The sequence below is a fragment of the Passer domesticus genome, chromosome 28 (assembly GCF_036417665.1).
Source record: "Passer domesticus isolate bPasDom1 chromosome 28, bPasDom1.hap1, whole genome shotgun sequence".
Taxonomy (NCBI): Eukaryota; Metazoa; Chordata; class Aves; order Passeriformes; family Passeridae; genus Passer; species Passer domesticus.
This window is the reverse complement of record NC_087501.1, coordinates 5,068,142-5,082,978: the sequence shown is the minus strand read 5'-3', so window position 1 is coordinate 5,082,978 and position 14,837 is coordinate 5,068,142. Positions and strand designations below refer to the sequence as shown.

At 46.1% G+C, this 14,837-nt stretch overlaps 1 protein-coding gene across 2 annotated transcripts in view; it reads right to left on the bottom strand.

Moving 5' to 3' along the window:
- Positions 1–14,837, bottom strand: part of DPYSL2 (dihydropyrimidinase like 2) — a 52,350-nt gene that overhangs the window by 21,401 nt on the left and 16,112 nt on the right. The window lies entirely within an intron of this gene.

Sequence of the window (14,837 nt, the reverse complement as noted above, 5' to 3'; positions counted from 1 at the left end):
GGACATGATATGCACATCCTTACTGCCTTGGCTGCTGCAGCTTCGATCAGTTTGGCACTTCAGGAGTGGCTGGGGGTCTCTCTGTTCCCTCTGTCCCCGTCACAGAAATCCATGCTGAGTGAGAACTTGGAAATTTGCCTCCTGTCTGGCACCACACCAAGGATGTGCTTTTCACCACCATTGAGAAAAGCAGCCCAAATATAAGCAGACAATAAACTGACCTGTTTTTAAAAAATCATCCAATTTCTGTTCCATTATCTGCTCTACCCCAGTGGTCAGAAACCTTCCGCTAACTTCCAGCCTGAATTGTTTCTTGGCCAGTACAGAGCCCCTGTTGCTCTGTTAAAGTTAATCTTTAGATTAAGTAGAATGAGCAACAAGAAAAGTAACATTCCCTTTGCTTTTCCAATGGGATGTGGAGAAAGCCCAGGTTTACACAAGTGTCTAATTAAAAAGCAAAAAAAAAGTCCATTTAATCTCTAACATAGAATAAATCCATCTCCACTTGAGACTAAAAGTGCCCTCAGAGCTCTGTCAGCCCCAAGATGATGGATGGCTTGTGGGCATTGGGAAATTGTGCCTGAAGGCACCAAGGGGTTAACACAGAGTCCTCAAAGCCCATCACTGAGCCCCTGGAAATGCTCTGGAGCATCCAGGAATGACTGTGTTGTCAGGGATCAGAGCTTTATTACCACCTCACTCCATGCACTGTCCAAGGATGACTAATGGGATTTTTTGGAGGCAGTGGAACCAGGGCTAAGGGAGCTCTATCAGCTCTCTGACAAAGCCAAACCACAGCTGGCTGCAATAAGAGTCAGGCATAGAAATGCTGGTGCAAGTGTGCAGGGAAGTCAGCTCCAGGGGTTGGCAGTATCTCCTGTGGCAGTTCCCCCGAGCTCCCTGCCAGCCAAATCATTCTCTAGCCCCTTCAAAACACAGCACACTTTTTCTCCACAGTAGCTCTGCCAGGTAACTACCAGCAAACAACTACTTCCCCACATCCACATGGAAGAACTCAGGAGGAAAGCAGCCTGAGAGTGCAAGGAAAGCAACAGCCTTTGCACCCTGGGACTCAACTGCTCTGAAGAGACTCAGGGAAAGGACCCAGCAAAGAGACAGTCATGGTGACAGGGACATCCCTGGGGAGGGACCCAAGAGCTGAGGTCCTGTACCTGACCCTGGGGCAGGATGGAAGCCATGTTGCCACAGCAGAGCAAGCAGGAGCAGTGGCTGCTGCACAAAAGGCATGGAGAAAGTGAATGGAATACCAAATCCTGGTCTGGAGGCAATTCAGACACAAATGGCAGTCTCCTTGATTCTTCCATCTTCTGTGCAATGGGAGGGACCAAACACGCTGCAAGATCATGGCCTACATCCCCCCACGCGAGGGCAGGGTTTTGGGGGAGGCCACAGAAGTAAAAATGAGCCTAGATCCAGGAAAGGAGAGTAGTCAAGGCTGACTCTTTATCTGCTCTTGAAAGGACTAAGCTCTGAAACTGCTTCTGCCTGCTGAGATAGCCAGGAAATGCAGCTCAGAGAAGCTTCTTCCAGCCCTCAGGCACAGCTCAAGAGGTCAGAGTGAAACAAAAAGCTTTTTCTTTCAGGTCCCTGTGCTCCAGAGCAGCACCAGAAGCTGATGGAGGCTCCATGCCACAATGTTCCCACAGCCCCAGGCTTCTAGGATGACCCCTGGGGATGATCTGTCCCAGGACCATGGACACAAGGGCTGACCTACCCCAGCTCACAGCAAATCTCCCTCCTGGAGAATTCCCAGGAGGCTTCCCATGGGAAAAGCAGTGCTGTCCTGACCCCACAGTCCTCCTTCTCCCTGGGAATCCCATCCCACTGCCCCATATTTCCTTCCATCACCTCGGGAATGTTCAGTCCCTGGGTGGCCCCACACCTGCAGGGCACACTTAGGACAAACTGCTGTGACACAGACTGTTGTCACCCCTTTATTCCCTCCACCACCACAGCCTTGATCTGGTGTGCTTCCCAGCACAGATGTTTTCTTCCTGTTGTTGATTTTTTTTTTTTTTTTGCTGTGCAAATGAATTCAGCTGCTTGAGGTCTGAGAAGGAAGTTGCCAGCTCATTTTTAAACTCAAAGCTTGTTCCAAAACCAGAAACCAAATGGAGAGGAAAAAAAAAGGAAAAGATAATGTAAGAATCACTTCATCGGTGCTGAACTCTTCAAAGAAGAAATTAAATAACTTTGTGGGCCTTGTAGTGGCTCCCTGAATCTGAGTGAAATTCAGGCTAATCCTAATGTTTCTCTTTATTTAACACACTCTTAGCAAGGTACAGGGCAAAGCCAAGCTGGAGGTTACAATGGTTTCTCAGCTAAGAGCAGTAAACATTCTGTAGTTTATATTTTAACCTTTTGAGCTGCAGAACCCAAAATGCAGCAGCCCAGTGCTGAGAGCAAACAAGGCTGTTACACCAGCAAAGGAAATTCTTTAAAAAAAATGAGAAAAACTTTTTTGTACATTACAAATATTCTAATTTTTTCCTTGATAAACACTGACATGATTCCAAAATCCCTGGACAGTCTGTCTTTCTCCCAGATAATCCAAGCTCTAACCTCCCTCTGAGGGCAGTGGGATTTGAGCACCTGTGGACACACATGCTCCAGCCCTAATCATCCAGACTTTTAATTACCCTTCCCATTCTACCTACCCTCTCTCTTCCAGGAAAGCCATACAGAGGTTTGGCTCTCCTGTCATTATACACAGGCTTACAGGGTGCATCTGCTCCTGCTTCCCAGTGCTCCAGCTCCCACCCACCACCAGCCAGGACTCTTCTCTTTCAGCTCAGGGTCCTCTGCTCCTCCTCCTCGGGCAGATTAATCGGCTCAGGATTAAAGGCAGACAATGAGCTGAAGTGAGACAACAACACTGAGTGATCCATGTGGCTCTTCTGCACCAAAGCTGGCACCCAGCCATGCTGGAATATTCTATCTCATGGGCCAAACTGGTTAGATGCTGGTGGGGAGGTGAAATGAAAGGGGTAGGCAAAAACTTAGGGGAATGGATGAAATGCTCCAAGGATGGGGAAAATAAAGCAGTGTTGTTTTAACATAAGCATGGGAAAATCTCCACAGGTTAGAACTGCTAGCAGCACTTTATATGGAGTGCTAGCATCACCCATTATTAACACATTCTTACTATGTATTAACATAAAACCTGTACTAAAATCAGATCCCAGCACAATCCCATACAGACACAAGTAGTTTCGAAGTTCAGATCATTCCTACTGCTTTTTTGCACAAATCACAGAATCATAGAATACCCTGAGCTGGAAGGGACTCACACAGATCAAGTCCAACAACTGATTCCAGAAAGGGCAGCCTAAAAGCTGAACCACAGTTAAGGCTGGCTTGAAACACCTCCTTGTCTTCATCCAGCTGCTCCCAGACTTTAAAACCACTTCTACAGCCCACTAAAAATGGTGCCAATCTCAGCTTTAAATGGTGGCTTTAGGAAATGTTGCTTCACTTCTTGGCTCCCTTTTCCAAACTCAGGGGCTTTCTGCTCCTGAAAAGCTTTCCTGGAGCAGGGTGGTACCTGCACCCTGAGCAAGAAGGAAGATGGGCAAGAGAGATCCAGCACAGAAGGCTGGGGAATTACTCAACAGCCTGCAGGATACTCTGACACCAGAGCCAGAAAAATCCCATATGATCTCTTTCTGGCACTTGGAATCTCTCTCAAATTAAAAAAAAAAAAAAATGCACATGAAGAGCAATGCCTTTATATTTTTGACCCCTTGCTAAACTCCAGAGAAATTATTGCTTCAGGGAGAGAGCTGGATCCAGCTCTTTGCCTTGCCTTGAAAACAAAACCCTGCTTTTGGGATGGATGTGCTCATGGGTGGGGATTAATGGGTTTTATAGCTTCCTGGCATTGTGGCATGTGCATTTTTTTTTCTTTTTTGCATCCTGCCTCAGTTGAGCAAGCCTTGGCTTGCAAACAACCCGTTCCTGGAGCTTCTATTAATAGCCCATGCTTCCACTGGAAAGGATTTTTTTCAACTGGTTTAATTAAGTGTCATCCAAAGCACGCATGAAATTTTCTGGGGCTTCAGCTCATGAATGCCTCTACCAGGAAGGAGAAAAACTCTTTGAAATGGACAATATAAACATGAATTAGGGTCAGATGTTACCAAAACTGTGTATGTAATAAAAACCATGTATTTAGGGTTCCAGTTGCTATTACAGACTGCAGTTTTGCACATTATTTCTTGCTTCTACCAGCATTCAGTGTGCCTATTGTTTAAGAGGGGTTTATAAGGTGAAAATCCTTAACATTTAAGCTTAACTGTTAGCAGGCAGATCTCCCCTACCCAAAACTTTAAATAGCAGCTTGATCACTATAAACACATCTGCCTTTTTAATACTACTTAATCCCCACAGCAACTGTGTGTGATGAAATCTGGTGAATTTATTGAGTTGTACATTCTGTCGGAAGCCTTTTTATTGAGAGGCTGTAATTAAATTCAGCCCTGGTAATTGCACAGGTCCCTACTTAGAAGTCTGGAGTTGTCAGGCTGTGGCTGCAGGAATATTCTCCTGGCACTGATGTGAAGTAGGAGTAATTCTGTAAAAGCAAGAGGAATAAAATCAATCTCTGTGAACTGAAAGTCAGGCCCTTGACTGACCCATAGATTATCCCATAATCACATACCTTATTTCAACCAGAGGCTCCAAATTGTCAGCTGGTAAAATATCACAATTCCTTCTGCCTTTATACATCATGACCCTTTCATGTATCAAGGAATTGAGCTACCAAAAGCTGCCTCATGCAGTAACAAAGCTGTTTTCAGCAGCAAAAGTTCTGATTTAAGTATTAAACCCCAATTTCCAGCTCAGCAGCCTGGCACCCATCCAGAGACCACAGCCCTTCTCTGAGCTCAAAAATCCCAAATCAAGTGATCCAGAAGAGCCTCACATCTTTTTTTTCTGATTCCATCCCAATTCTTCCTCTAAACCACACTCTGGGTCATGGGTTTAGATCTGGGAAAAGGAAGGACAGTGACAAAATCACTTTGAAGGAAACTGCTCCATGGAGCTGATGCACCTCAGCTAAAGAGAAATCAAATGGAGGATTTTCCTCACATCCTGGATCCAGCAACCAGATTTTCAGCTGTGTATTTGTGGGGATTTATTCACACAGTATTTTATTCTTGTTCCCTCCCCCAAGAAAAGATATTGGAATAAAGAGATTATTCTGAAGAGTTACAGCCCTGCACAGAACAGCATTTATGGTGCTAATACAACCACCCAAGGACTTTTCTCCTGTACATGCCTGCCAAACTCATAGTAAAGGCAGCCTAAATGATATCACATGTTGTTTTCTGTCAGTTCAGATCCAGTTTATAAAACCTGATGTAGAGAAATCAGAAGCTGGACCAGGCTCAGAAGAATCAGACACATCCGTGCTCCACTGATTACATTTTCAGACTGCAACATTCCCTTATTCCCTTACTGATGTCATACAGATATTTCACTTGCCCTTTTGGCTGATTACATCCAAAATACAATTAACAATTTGAGGCCAGCTGGACACAAACATTAAGAATTCACACAATAATTAATAACTCTCCCCAGCTGCTGGCATGGCAGCATATTAAGGTCAGATCAAAAAAAAAAAGGCTCCATCTCTTCCCAGTACAGGTTTATTGTGCGTTTATTGTAGCTCAGAAGGTCACCATGGCAGAGAAGAAGGGGAACGAAGTTCAAAAGAGACATGTAAGTGGTTCCAAGATTTATTCTTTCTTTCAGGAATTACTCCACACTTGAAGGCCATGAAAAGAGCACACAGGACTTCAAAGGCTTCCATACGAACTGGTCTGTAAACCTTGAGGGACTGAGATGGAAAAAAACCCTCGGGTTGTAGCCATGACTTTCAAGCCAAGACAAAACACAAGAATTAATAACACATCCAAGAGGCAAGAGCTGATCAGAGGACAAAAGATCACGTGCCATGAGCCAGCTCAGTCCCTCTCAGGTCACTGGAGATGTGTCCTGCCCCTTAGGCTTTTTCCACTCGCTGGGAAGCTGGAACAGTTCTGGACTGGCATTGTTATCACCAAGATTTGGGTTCTCACCTTAATTTCATGGCCTGGGGTTATCTCAGGAGTGTTGGAGATGAAGAGGAACACGACTGCAGGATGCCAGGTTTTACAATGGAAATTTGTAGTGGTCCTGAGAGGGCTTTGTGTGTTTGGGATTAGAAAAGTTGTTTTCTTCCTCCCCAGACATAAACTAAATGTGAAGAGCTCTGATTCAATACAAGCACTTTTTATTAATAAGCTTGTGAGAGAAATGGGGAAAAGAAAAACCCTATATTTGTCAAATAAACATCTCCCCTGCCTGGATGAGGACCAGACACTTCCTCTTCTCAAGACTGTCACAAGGTGACATCATGTTCTGAGGAGGAAGTTGTCACCCATCACCACCAAACCACGGCCACTTCTGCTACAATACTGGCGGTCCCCCTTCCCTGCATCCTGTTCCCACTCAAACCACTGGCAACTCTCACACACAACTGCAGGCAAGAAAGTGAGGGCTGAATCAGATCTAAATGTTCATGTGTTTATGAACCTAGAGAAAACCTGGTGGGAGGTGCAGCAGAACCCGGTTTCCACCAAAGGACAAGGATCAAGCAGCACATCCGCCCCTCACGCAGCCATTTCCTGACCACACCTGCCCATCTGCAGGTGTTCTTTCCACTCTGTGGCACTGATATTGCCTGTAAATTAGCTCTTGTGCTTGCTGAAATCATTAACCTGTGGGAGGTCCTAACTAGATTATCCCCAGTTTAAACAGAGAATCCTGTGGCATGCTCCCCAGCTGCTGAGCTTCCTCCTCCAGCTCCGAGCCAGCCCAGCCTGGCCTCACAAGCTGTCTGGTGTCTTCCTAGACCTGCAAAGAATCCAAGGTTTGGGGCACAATGCATCACTCCTGGGCAGCACCTGAGCTGCCCACACAAAGAGAGACACCCATACTGTGGCAAACTGGTCTGGGAAACTCCTAAACACAAGATTTAACTTCTGTTTCTTCCATGCAGCAAGTCTTTAGTGGCAACTGTTGCCTTCTACACCGTGGTTTAATTTCCTGTCTCAAATGTGGTATTAGAGGAAATTCTTTACTATAAGGGTGGGGAGGCCTGGGCACAGGCTGTCCAGAAAAGCTGTGGCCGCCCCATTCCTGTCCAAGGCCAGGCTGGACAGGGGTTGGAGCAACCTGGGATAGTGGGAGGTGTCTCTGCCTATGGCAGGATGGACTGGATGGACTTTAAAGTCCCTTCCAACCCAAGCTATTCTGGGATTCCATGAACAGCCGGAATTGCCCCTGGATCTGGGCAGGATGGCTCAGTGGGAGTTGCTCCATACAGCTGCCACCTTCTCCTTTATGAAAGTGTTTGCATTGCAGAAGGACTGACTGGTTCAGAGTCCTCAACTCCAGTCCTGGTTCCATGGCCTAATTCTACTTCTAAGAACGTGCTGCACACCTGCATTTTTCTCAGCTGCCCTACAAAGGCTTTCCAAAACTTTTTCCATTCACAATGAAAAGAGTCTCTGCCCATCAGGCTGAAAAGTCCTTTGTAGCCCATCAGTAGCCAAACTCTTCTTTAGGGACACTGATACTAATCCTCAGAAATCTTATCTCAAGTAAAGAAAAGCCTGCTGGAAAGTATCATTAACTGACAGCCACTCTGGAATGAGATTTTTTGAAGCAATATTGGAATACTTGAACAGAGAATCTTGTGACAGCCCCTGGCTGCTGAACCGGCCTTGCCTGGCTTTTCAAGGAGTCTGGAATCTTGCCAGGCCCATGAAGAGCCCCAGTTTGGAGGCACAAACCACTCAGGGTGTTGTAGTTCGGGAGCTTCCCCCCTTCCCTGCACCACCTCACCGCTGTGCAATAATTTGGGAGGGTTCTCCAGGAACTCCTTCCCCAGCTCCTGGGAGGCTGTGCCAGAGAATTTCATTCATATGTAAAACACCACCATGGAGTCCCCCAGATCCCAAAATATCCACACTGTACATATGTAGTGCTTCTAGGGACAACAGCAATGTGGTGGAAACACACTCGGACAAGTGGCTGAAAGGGAAGCTTCCAAAAGCTGAGCCCTTTTTGGTGGGCTCTGAAAACCAACCAAAGCATCTCCCAGTTAATATTTGTATGTGAAATCTACAAGTTCCTGCTTTTACCTACAATAGGAAGGCAAAAGCACTTTCCTCTGGATCTGCAGATGTCAAGTGGGAGGGACAGGGATTGTCTCCTTACTTCCAGTGCTGCCCATACCAGCTTCTCAGATAGCTCTTCATAAAAAATAATCACTTTTTACTTATGATATGAGGCTCTAGGTGAGCTTAATTAATTTGAATTAAAACCACAACCCCTCAGCAACAAAGCCACCTCCCATTATAGATAGCCAGCAACCAACATGGAGAAATGGAATGACATTCCCATTGTCACAGAGGAGGTCCCAACACCAACTGCATGGCACCAAGGGAAGAAAAGAGTTCTCCCAGAAGCCATAACTTGTAAATGTCCATCCCTGCATTCCTTGCAAATGCACAGGGCTTCCATGGGAGTGAGGGCTGTGAAAAGATGCAGGCACAGCCCCAAGCTGCTAACAACTGGCAGTTCCTGAGCACGATTAAAGTGTGCTAGACAGGAGGAGCTCATTTGTATTCCTCAAACAATTCTCCCTCTCACCAGAAAGATTTTAAAAAAAAAATCCAGTTTCTAAGAAACAGATGGGGTCTACAAACTCTAAAGGCAATGGGGCTGAAGGAAAGAGGGAAAAAAGGCTCCTCTGATCAAAGACATCAAATCGCACTCCACAGGCAGCACTCCAAATCCATCCCAAGTGGGGAATCCTGCAGTTGGTTACAGCCTTTACTTCTTTCAGGCTCCATTTGCTTGCCTCCCATGGCACACAGAGATAACGTCCAACGTGGAGAGCTGAAAGGTCCTGCCTGACCAGGGCATTTTCTGCTGCGTCAAGCTCACAGGAAGGCAAAACATGCAAGGCGTTGAACACTGGTGGGGAGGCAAAAATTCCCTGCCCAGAAAAACAGGCCAAGAAAAGAGCTGGAGGCACCACTTCCTGCTGCTTCTTTGAAGACCTTGTCAAGACCTGAAGGTGATTAAGACACTTTATCCAGCAAGGTTTAACACACATGCTCTGAAAACCTATCACAAGCAGCAAATGATGTTACAAGAAGCGAGGTGGATAATTTAATTTTATTTTTTAAGATTTTTTTTTCCATCCACAGCAGACCTGGAGGAGCCAACTTTTGCACCTGCCCCCATGAAAACATCATGTACATTTTCCATTGATGTAAGCACATCAGAGAGAACCACTGGCTCTTTACTTCTGTGTCATCTCTAAGGCCTGGAACTTGGGGATGAGAGCACTGAACAAAGAAAGCAAGAATTTGGGGATTTTTGGGACTTTTCACAAGGGCATGTAGTCATAGGACAAGGAAGGTGGCCTTAAGCAGAAGGAGGGCAGGTTTAAACAACATATTAGGAAAATTCTTTATTGTAAGGGTGGTGAGGCCCTGGCTCAGGTTCCCCATCTCTGGAAGTGTTTAAGGACAGGCTGGACAGGGCTTGGAACAACCTGGTAGTGGAAGGTACCATGCTCATGGCAGGGGGGTGGAACAAGATGATCTTTAAGGTCCCTTCCAACCCAAACCACTTTGTGATTCTCTAAGAAAAGCACTTCAAAGCAGCTCTTCAAGCAACAGAACTCTTCCCCACACATTGGGAAAGCAGCATCGTTGATCCCCAGCACTAAATGGAATAAGATGCATTAAGTGCTATTGCATCAACAGACAACACAGGTTAATTTCTCCTGAAATAAATCCCTCTTTTTGGATGCATGAAAAAATCTAGGTCAGTCACATCTGCATTGTCAGAACTGCTGCCACTCCAGCACTTCTGTGTTCAGAACTAAACCAAGCTCCAGCACACATGGAATTGATTCCATCCCCTCCTTCCTGCACAGGGAGGGGCTGGAGCAGAACGGGTCAAAACAGACAAAGGGACCCCTCACCTGCTCTTTAACAAAAATCAGTGCTACCAAGAGGCAGAAGGATGGGAGAGTAGGCAGAAGAATGAGAGAAGAGCAAGGGGCAGGATCCCCAGCAGCTCTGGGGAATGAAAAGATGGTAAAATAGAGAAAAATATCCTGACTGACTCAAAAATAAGCCAGGCTAGACTGCAGAGGCTTCACAGGACTCCAGCCCAACACCAGGGCGAGTGATTTCATCTTTCAGCACTGAGGGGGGATGACAGCCCAGCTGAGTATGTGACAGCCAGCATTAAACTCCTCACCACACCACACCACAGGTCTCCTGCATCACCCCAGGCACAGCCACGCAGTTCCTGAGTGCCTGTGTGCTCCTCACAGCACAGAGGTGGTAAACAATAGCTACAGCCCAAAGGGTCAAAAAATGCCCCCTCAGCACACACAACACAGCTGAGGTCTGCACAGCTGTTTCCTCCTGTGCTCTCTGGCAAGGGACATCAAGGACTTGGCAGATGCCCATGAGCCCCCACTGGAATCCCCACCAGAACAATGGGGGATCCCATCCAGCACTGCTGGGATGCTGGGAGCAGAGCAAGCCCCAGACAGGCTGCACAATCTGCTGCAGGCAGAGCCTAATGGACTTAGAGGGGTTTAAAAGCTCGGCAAGGGAAGCTCACACCAGTGAACTGCCCAGCACTGCTTACAGCCCCACTTTCTCATTAAGGATTTTAAGCCTGCCCTGAATGAAAGGTACAAACACAGCAGCAGGAAGCTGGGAGCTGGTGAAGCAAAGAGATTTAGGGTGAATCAGGGCCAAGGCTGGTTTTGGGGGTGTAATAAGGACCAAGGGGAGCTGGAGAGAGGAGGGACAGGGCAGGAGGGACTCTGCACCTCTGTGTGGCAATGCCATGATTCCAGTCACAGAGCGCAAGGATTCCCACTCATAGAAATCCCCAGTAATGTGTGGACGTTTTCACTACGTTTCTAGAGAATTAAACATTTCTTTGGGGCAGAAGAACTGCTGCCAGAAAGAGAAATGAGTTCCAGAGCCAGGACAGCCCATCTGCAGGGCTGGTCCCAGCACACAGTTCCTCTTTCATGTCTGGGTGCAAAGAGAAACAAAACTGGGGTTGGTGTCTGTGGAACAATGCAGTGCTGTGTACACACAGCCAGGGACCTGGGGAGACACTGCAGCTCTGGTCACTGCTCTTGGATGCAAAACACTTGGTTTTAAAATTCCAGCTTGGCCACAAGTCTCTGCCTGACCACTGCTGCCACCTCCTTCTGTCTCTGCTTCCCTCCTCTTACTCTCACCATTTGGACTCTAGACCAGCACAGGATTAACACTGATAATACAAAATAAATGCACCCAGTAAGGTAGAATAGGATTTCATCTCCACTGGTGGGTTTAAATACCACCCCAAACCCTCATCCTGTCTAAACCCCACTTTAAGCTGAGACCATCACAGTCTGATCTCCTTTGGGGCATTCTCTGTCACACTTAGATCAAAATCCAAGAGGTGAGAAATCATTCCATACTAGAAACATCTCCTTCTAGGAAGGTGGTGATCTTCAGAATGACCTGGGAGACACGGTGTCACCTTGCTTTGAGTCTGATTGTGGCTGGGCAGCTCAAACCCCTGCCATGTGGCCCACAGGAGCTCTTTAATAGCAGCGTCAGGAATTAGGGAGCCAACAGCAGCCCATGTGAGGCTCCTCTTCATTTCCTGAACGTCCCAAGATATACAGGCTCCCCTCCCCAGCCTTCCCTCCCCATGTCATTAGGATAACTGCTGCTCGAGTTCAAAAGGCTGCTGGCTTCCAAGCCACCAGGCCAGAAAAAGCTATCATTTCTCTCACTGTAATTTCTCTCTATGATTATAACAGTGGTTGCCCGAGTCAAGAGAGGCAATGTCAGCAAGAGATTTCACCCAAGGACAGCAGATACCAGAGAAGAAGCAGAGTGTGGGAGGAGGGGCTCAAATGTGTGTGGGAGCTGGCCTGGATGGATGGAGCTCTCACTGGGACATTAAACAGGCTCAGGGATCAGAGAGCCAGTAAATATACAGAGCTTAACTTTTTCATCCCTTCTGCAGGGCTGGGAGCACAAGAGGCAATCGTGCCCCTGCTCAAATCAGGGGAAGTTTTTCCACTGATTTTGATGGGGATTTCACCCATCACAGTTAATCAGCAACCAAATCATCAACAGGCTCCAAGAGGCCACCCTGCACCTAGCAGGGATTCTTCCTCCTTCAACAGCTCCAGAGACTGGGTTACATCCTGGGGTATTAACCTAGCTCAGGTTGGGAAAACAGGGGCTCAAAAATAGGTGTGCCTTGTGCAGAGCCAGGCATTGGGCTTTGGTGTTCCTTGGGGACCATCCCTTGCAATTCAGGATGGTTTGCGAGTCTATGAAAAATGCCATTTTTAGCTCATCAAAACTTTGTAAAGGGCAACTTCAGACAGAGTCCTTTTCCAAAACTCTGGAAGGACTGTTATCTTTCCATGGAATACAGGGAAGTTTGGGGAAGCAACCAGAACAGGTTGGAGCATAACTAATACTCTTCTCTCCATCAAAATTCTCTGTCGAGCATTCTGGAATTCTCCTTTCAACTTAATGGCCAAAAAATGCATTCTGACATTTCAAAAGGGCGAGAATCCAAGTTCTTTTCCCAGAGCAATGTTATCCTAAAACCCAGAGGAGAGCTTTTCAGCTAACATACCCACACCAATATTTTTCTAAGGTGGGGACCAAGAAAAGAACTGTGCAAATTGTCACTGCAGAAAAACAAAGATATCACAATACGTCATTTCAGGCAAAACCAACTCTGTTTGTTCCTCTATTAGCAAAGTCAGCTGGAGCCTTGCCTTTGGCACTGCAGAGGGGAGAGACAGAAGGATCATAGCTGGAATTCCTGCTCAGATGGCCTCAGGGGAGCCAGCAGAAAAAGCAATCAGCCCTAACTCCTCGGTGGAGCAGCCTAGGGAGAGCTCAGGAAAGCAAGGGACAGAGAGACAAAGGGGCAGACTTGGATCCTCATCCCCAACCCCTTTTCCCTGATTGGCTGGGAAGTCCTGGACTGGAGCTCAGTGAGGGTTATGCATAGAGCAGAAAAACAGAGTAAAGGTATTTGAAAATAAATCACACAAAGTCTGCTTAAAGCACTAATGAGGAAATTGGTTGTTTTTTTCCACAAATCTCACATCCAAAAAGAGGTGTTTTTTCCTAAAAAAGACTGAAGGACAGAGACACAGCTGGATACAAGTCCATGGGAGGAGCAGATTGCCCTTCCAAAATCCCAGCATTTAAAACATACAATGAGATAAGAGTGTCATTTTCAGGCTGCAATTTGTGGTATTGTGAATCCAGTTCACTAAATATTGTCCTCTTAATCATAAGAGAAAAAAACATTGTCATCCACCACAACTCCCACCTGCTCTGGGGAAGCCCAAGGGCCACTCACCAAGAGAATGCTCACCACAGCTTCACTGTGGAAGATCTTTTTCCAAATGCTGTAATTTTGCTCAGAGAAACAGCTGAGCTGACACAGAGCAGAAGCTTCAAAGCTTTGAAGTCCACTTACTCTGGATCATTCATCCTGCTTTCCACTGCTCCAGTTGCCGATTCCCACCCATCAGGAATGCCTCTCCATCATCCTATTTAGTCCAATTAGTCTTTGCTGCAGTCTCAGGAAGATTTTGTATTTTGGTGTCTTTATCTGAGATACTCAGGATGGTAAAGTTTAATCCCTAGCCTCCTCTAAATGGTTTGCTCATGGTCATAATCCAAATTATGCTTACTTCCACAGCTGTAAGAGGAGAAATTATAAAATGGGGTATTCTCCTCCCACCTTTCTAACTCAGAAAAGCGTTACATTAATATTAGTGAGATATTCAGGTACTACAGCCGTAAAGGCAATAAATATTTACACACATAAAGGATTTCTGAAACAGAAGGCTCTGCAGAGGTAAAATTAGGCAGCCAAAGTAAAGGGCTACTCCATAAAAAAATTGCCAAACCAATTTCTACTTTCAAAAAGAGTCACTGAGGGGAACAGTGCTGCTGAAAGGTCACATGCAGATAACAGAGAATGTTATTTTGATCTAATTCAACTTAACAAGGAAGAACAAAATGATAATTCAAGCGTGAACCAGGTACTCTAACAAAGGAACACCCAATGAAACAAAGTCAATGAACTGAGGCCAAAAATAAAAAAACATTTCAGTGCTATTAATTTAAATTGACATCAAGGATTTGAAGGAGAACTGGGTATTAGTGTGCACAAAGGGACCATCCACAGCCACATCCCCTGCGTGGGTGAGGTTATCTGCAGACACAAACCTCACACTCTGAAGTGATAATGTTATGAACAATAATTTTCCAAGTTATTTTAAGATTATTTCTTTGAAACATCAGACTAAGACCTACTTCCAGCCTCCTGTCAGTCAATTCAAATCCACCCACCAGGCCAGGGATCAAGGACTGCTCACGATCACACTCTGGGAGGTGAAGGTGTTCCAGACCACGCAGAGCTTGTTTTGAACTGAGGAGAGTTAAACTGGCTCCTGGCTGTGCCTAAGATCTCTTTATACCCATGGACTGGACAATAGACACTAATACATGTTCTGAAACAGCTTCTTTTATTCCTCTGTACCTGAACTCCCCTCCCGTGGAATGGCAGCACCTGAGAGTACATGAAAGACTGTGAGATGCTCAGATTTTGGATCACTTCACACCTTAATCCCTCATTCCCACATGCAGCAACAGAGCCTGGGACACCATGGTAAA